General features: G+C 60.0%; 1 long non-coding RNA gene across 1 annotated transcript in view; it reads left to right on the forward strand.

Moving 5' to 3' along the window:
• Window positions 1-5,977, forward strand: part of LOC142908072 (uncharacterized) — a 151,811-nt gene extending 145,834 nt beyond the window's left edge. Inside the window, exon 3 of the long non-coding RNA XR_012931575.1 lies at window positions 5,602-5,977. This is a non-coding gene — a long non-coding RNA (uncharacterized LOC142908072). The remainder of the gene's footprint in view (window positions 1-5,601) is intronic.
• The last annotated feature ends 23 nt before the right edge of the window (window positions 5,978-6,000 follow it).

Consider the following 6,000-nt stretch of genomic DNA (forward strand, 5'->3'; position numbering starts at 1 on the left):
CCGGGGGAGCGTGTGGCTCACCGGGCGAGCGTGTGGCTCACCAGGAGACACACGCTCACCGGGCGAGCGTGTGGCTCACCGGGTGAGTGTGTGGCTCACCGGGCGAGTGTGTGGCTCACCGGGTGAGCGTGTGGCTCACCGGGTGAGCGTGTGGCTCACCGTGTGAGCGTGTGGCTCACCGTGTGAGCGTGTGGCTCACCGGGTGAGCGTGTGGCTCACCGGGCGAGCGTGTGGCTCACCGGGCAAGCGTGTGGCTCACCGGGAGACACACGCTCACCGGGGAGAGTGTGGCTCACGGGAGCCACACGCTCACCTGGTGAGCATGTGGCTTACCGGGTGAGAGTGTGGCTCACCGGGGGAGCGTGTGGCTCGCCGGGTGAGCGTGTGGCTCACCGGGGGAGCGTGTGGCTCACCGGGCGAGCGTGTGGCTCACCGGGCGAGCGTGTGGCTCACCGGGCGAGCGTGTGCTCACCCGGTGAGCGTGTGGCTCACCGGGGGAGCGTGTGGCTCACCGGGTGAGCGTGTGGCTCACCGGGCGAGCGTGTGGCTCACCGGGTGAGCGTGTGGCTCACTGGGTGAGCCTGTGGCTCACCGGGTGAGTGTGTGGCTCACCGGGTGAGTGTGTGGCTCACCGGGGGAGCGTGTGTCTCACCGGGGGAGTGTGTGGCTCACCGGGTGAGTGTGTGGCTCACCGGGTGAGTGTGTGGCTCACCGGGGGAGCGTGTGGCTCACCGGGGGAGTGTGTGGCTCACCGGGCGAGCGTGTGGCTCACCGGGGGAGCGTGTGGTTCACCCGGTGAGCGTGTGGCTCACCGGGCGAGCGTGTGGCTCACCGGGGGAGCGTGTGGCTCACCGGGGGAGCGTGTGGCTCACCGGGAGCCACGCTGCAGTCTGTGCGAGGCTACACGGGTGACCTTTGTCTTTGCGACTCAGAGCGAGACAGAGCCAAGCGAGGGGTGTGAGCGTGCGAGTTTGTCTGAGCGCGTGTGAGCACGTGTGTGTGTGTGTGAATGTGTGTGTGTGCGTTGTGTGTGTGTGTGTGCGTGTGTGTGTGTCATCTCTACCTACATCTCTGATTTATTGACCTGGTCAAGGCCTATGATACCATCAGTAGGCCTGGGCTCTGGGTCGTTCTTCGTGCTTTTGGAGTACCTGACCCTCTGCTCACGATCATTAAGGACCTTCATGATGGTGAGCGGGCCCGGGTAAAACTACGTGGCCGGGAGTCAGAGCCATTCCCTGTACACCTTGGGGTGCGACAGGGATGTCCTCTGGCTCCCACATTATTTAACATCTATTTTGACCACGTAGTTCGTGAAGCCTTCAATAGCTGTACCGGGGGAATCTCCATATGGTACAGATATAATGGGAGGCTAATCGATGCCCGGGTGCGGTCAAGGGATGGCTCCCTATTGCTCAACCACGTTATGTATGCTGATGACTTGGTAATAGCTGCTCAGTCAGAGAAGGAGTTGGAGACGCTGCTGCTGAACCTGGAGCGTGCCACTAAGAGGTGGGGCCTTACCATCAGCCCCACCAAAACTAAGCACCTGCCTGGGTGTTTTGTACCATCGGACACTCCACCCCCACAACTCCCAATCGGTGATGGGGCAGTTGTGGAGAGAGTGGAGAGTTTCCCATACCTGGGCAGTGTGCTTATGACTGGCTCCAGTTTAACAGCAGAGGTCTCACTCCGAATCAGTCGAGCGGCAATATCTTTTCATCGGTTGCGTAACGCTGTGTGGAAGCTACCTGGTCTGTCGCTCCGCACTAAGCTTCAGGTCTTCTCGGCCACAGTCATTCCCTCCCTTCTCTACGCTTGCGAAACGTGGACCCCCTAATGGAACATCTTCGCCGGTTAGAAACATTTAGGCTGGCCTGCCTACGATCCATCCTGGGTTTAACCAGACTGGATTGTGTGAGGAGCTCACAAATCCTTGAAAGATCTGGGCAGGGTCCCATCGGTGAGCTCCTCCGGCAGGCAAGGCTGCGATGGCTGGGTCATGTAGCCCGCATGCCCAGCCACCGCATGCCGAAACAGCTTTTGTTTGGCCGGATTGAGGGGGCTAAACGGGCGCAGCACGGGCTAGAGAAGAGATGGTGTGATGTGGTACAGGAGGACGTGGAGCTGAGTGGACTTGCCGATGACTGGTACCAGCGGTGTCAAGATCGGCCTCTGTGGAGGAGGCTCGTGAAGGATGCTACTGGGCAGTTGGAGGCAGTCGCCTTCCAACAACAACGGAGGGCGGAGGAGCAACGCTCACAACAGCGAGCGGAGCGCCGGGTGGCTAAAGCACAGCAGGTTGGCACAGTAGGGGGCACAGGTGGTGCATCAGCCAGTCATCTCAGTCAGTCGACCCGTGGCACCTGGGTCTGCCCCGTGACCTCCTGCCAGCGGGCGTTCGACACTTCACGTGGCCTCAGGGTGCACATAGCCTGGCACAAGCGTCGTGGTGACGTCACCGCCACTTAGTGGCGAATGGCGGTTGTTGTTGTTGTTGTGTGTGCGTGCGCACGTGTGCGTGTGCGTGTGTGTGTGAATATGTGTGTGTGCGTGTGAATGTGTGCGTGTGTGTGAGTGTGAGTGTGTGCGTGTGCGCGTGTGTGCGTGTGTGTGTGTGTGTGTACGTGTGTGTGTGAGTGTGTGTGTGTGAGTGTGAATGTGCGCGTGTGTGAATGTGTGTGTGTGAGTGTGTGTGTGTGAATGTGTGTGCGTGTGTGCGTGTGAATGTGTGCGTGTGAGTGTGCGTGTGAATGTGTGCGTGTGAATGTGTGCGTGTGAATGTGTGCGTGTGAATGTGTGCGTGTGAATGTGTGCGTGTGTGTGTGTGTGAATGTGTGTGTGTGTGCCCACCTGCGTGTGCAGCAGGGAGGACAGTGCTCCGGCTGCGTGCAGCTGCTGCACCGCTCCGAGGGTGCTCGCCAGCCACGGTCGCTCCCCCCCTCCTCCCTGCAGCAGGGCGTCCGCCTGGTACAGCCGCTCCAGGCTGACGACACAGCGGCGGGGTACAGCAGCAGTGGTGGTGGTACAGCAGCGGTGGTGGTACAGCAGTAGTGGTGGTACAGCAGCAGTGGTGGTACAGCAGCAGTGGTGGTACAGCAGCAGTGGTGGTACAGCAGCAGTGGTGGTGGTACAGCAGCGGTGGTGGTGGTACAGCAGCGGTGGTGGTGGTACAGCAGTGGTGGTACAGCAGCGGTGGTGGTGGTACAGCAGTGGTGGTGGTACAGCAGCAGTGGTGGTGGTACAGCAGCAGTGGTGGTGGTACAGCAGCAGTGGTGGTGGTACAGCAGCAGTGGTGGTGGTACAGCAGCAGTGGTGGTGGTACAGCAGCAGTGGTGGTGGTACAGCAGCGGTGGTGGTGGTACAGCAGCAGTGGTGGTACAGCAGTGGTGGTGGTGGTACAGCAGCAGTGGTGGTGGTACAGCAGCAGTGGTGGTGGTACAGCAGCAGTGGTGGTGGTACAGCAGCAGTGGTGGTGGTACAGCAGCGGTGGTGGTGGTACAGCAGCGGTGGTGGTGGTACAGCAGCGGTGGTGGTGGTACAGCAGCGGTGGTGGTGGTACAGCAGCGGTGGTGGTACAGCAGCAGTGGTGGTGGTACAGCAGCAGTGGTGGTGGTACAGCAGCAGTGGTGGTGGTACAGCAGCAGTGGTGGTGGTACAGCAGCAGTGGTGGTGGTACAGCAGCGGTGGTGGTGGTACAGCAGCGGTGGTGGTGGTACAGCAGCGGTGGTGGTGGTACAGCAGCAGTGGTGGTGGTACAGCAGCAGTGGTGGTGGTACAGCAGCGGTGGTGGTGGTACAGCAGCAGTGGTGGTGGTACAGCAGCGGTGGTGGTGGTACAGCAGCAGTGGTGGTGGTACAGCAGCAGTGGTGGTGGTACAGCAGCAGTGGTGGTGGTACAGCAGCAGTGGTGGTGGTACAGCAGCAGTGGTGGTGGTACAGCAGCGGTGGTGGTGGTACAGCAGCGGTGGTGGTGGTACAGCAGCGGTGGTGGTGGTACAGCAGTGGTGGTGGTGGTACAGCAGTGGTGGTGGTACAGCAGCAGTGGTGGTGGTACAGCAGCAGTGGTGGTGGTACAGCAGCAGTGGTGGTGGTACAGCAGCAGTGGTGGTGGTACAGCAGCAGTGGTGGTGGTACAGCAGCAGTGGTGGTGGTACAGCAGCGGTGGTGGTGGTACAGCAGCAGTGGTGGTGGTACAGCAGTGGTGGTACAGCAGCAGTGGTGGTGGTACAGCAGCAGTGGTGGTGGTACAGCAGCAGTGGTGGTGGTACAGCAGCAGTGGTGGTGGTACAGCAGCAGTGGTGGTGGTACAGCAGCAGTGGTGGTGGTACAGCAGCGGTGGTGGTGGTACAGCAGCAGTGGTGGTGGTACAGCAGCGGTGGTGGTGGTACAGCAGCAGTGGTGGTGGTACAGCAGCAGTGGTGGTGGTACAGCAGCAGTGGTGGTGGTACAGCAGCAGTGGTGGTGGTACAGCAGCAGTGGTGGTGGTACAGCAGCGGTGGTGGTGGTACAGCAGCGGTGGTGGTGGTACAGCAGCGGTGGTGGTGGTACAGCAGTGGTGGTGGTGGTACAGCAGTGGTGGTGGTACAGCAGCAGTGGTGGTGGTACAGCAGCAGTGGTGGTGGTACAGCAGCAGTGGTGGTGGTACAGCAGCAGTGGTGGTGGTACAGCAGCAGTGGTGGTGGTACAGCAGCAGTGGTGGTGGTACAGCAGCGGTGGTGGTGGTACAGCAGCAGTGGTGGTGGTACAGCAGTGGTGGTACAGCAGCAGTGGTGGTGGTACAGCAGCAGTGGTGGTGGTACAGCAGCAGTGGTGGTGGTACAGCAGCAGTGGTGGTGGTACAGCAGCAGTGGTGGTGGTACAGCAGCGGTGGTGGTGGTACAGCAGCGGTGGTGGTACAGCAGCAGGTGGTGGTGGTACAGCAGCGGTGGTGGTACAGCAGCGGTGGTGGTACAGCAGCAGTGGTGGGACAGCAGCAGTGGTGGTACAGCAGTGGTGGTACAGCAGTAGTGGTGGTGGGACAGCAGCAGTGGTACAGCAGCAGTGGTGGTACAGCAGTGGTGGTACAGCGGCAGTGGTGGTGGGACAGCAGCAGTGGTACAGCAGCAGTGGTGGTACAGCAGTGGTGGTACAGCGGCAGTGGTGGTACAACAGCAGTGGTGGTACAGCAGTAGTGGTACAGCAGTAGTGGTACAGCAGTAGTGGTACAGCAGCAGTGGTGGTACAGCAGTAGTGGTACAGCAGCAGTGGTGGTACAGCAGTAGTGGTACAGCAGTGGTGGTACAACAGCAGTGGTACAGCAGTAGTGGCAGCAGTGGTACAGCAGTAGTGGTACAGCAGTAGTGGTACAGCAAATCTACAGCAGCAGCAGCAGCGGCAGCAGTGGTACAGCAGCAGTGGTACAGCAGCAGTGGTACAGCAACAGCAGCAGTGGTGCAGCAGCAGTGGCAGCAGTGGTACAGCAGCAGTGGTGCAGCAGCAGTGGCAGCAGCAGCGGTGGTACAGCAGTAGTGGCAACAGCAAATCTACAGCAGCAGCAGCAGCAGCGGCAGGCGTCGTCAGGGTCGGGATGGAACCCACGTCCTCCCGCGTACCCGGCGAGGTAGTCAACATCTCATAGCCACCGTGATGATGATGATGAGAGAGACACAGACTCCACATAGACCTCCTGTATACCAGGCGAGGTAGTCAACATCTCATAGCCACCGTGATGATGATGAGAGAGAGACACAGACTCCACATAGACCTCCTGTAGACCAGGCGAGGTAGTCAACATCTCATAGCCACCGTGATGATGATGATGAGAGAGACACAGACTCCACATAGACCTCCTGTAGACCAGGCGAGGTAGTCAACATCTCCTAGCCACCGTGATGATGAGAGAGAGACACAGACTCCACATAGACCTCCTGTATACCCGGCGAGGTAGTCAACATCTCATAGCCACCGTGATGATGATGATGAGAGACACAGACTCCACATAGACCTCCTGTATACCAGG

Source organism: Petromyzon marinus (genome assembly GCF_048934315.1).
Source record: "Petromyzon marinus isolate PM22_M1 ecotype Great Lakes invasive population chromosome 69 unlocalized genomic scaffold, UKy_Petmar_22M1.pri1.0 chr69_unloc.1, whole genome shotgun sequence".
In the NCBI taxonomy this organism is placed as follows: domain Eukaryota; kingdom Metazoa; phylum Chordata; class Hyperoartia; order Petromyzontiformes; family Petromyzontidae; genus Petromyzon; species Petromyzon marinus.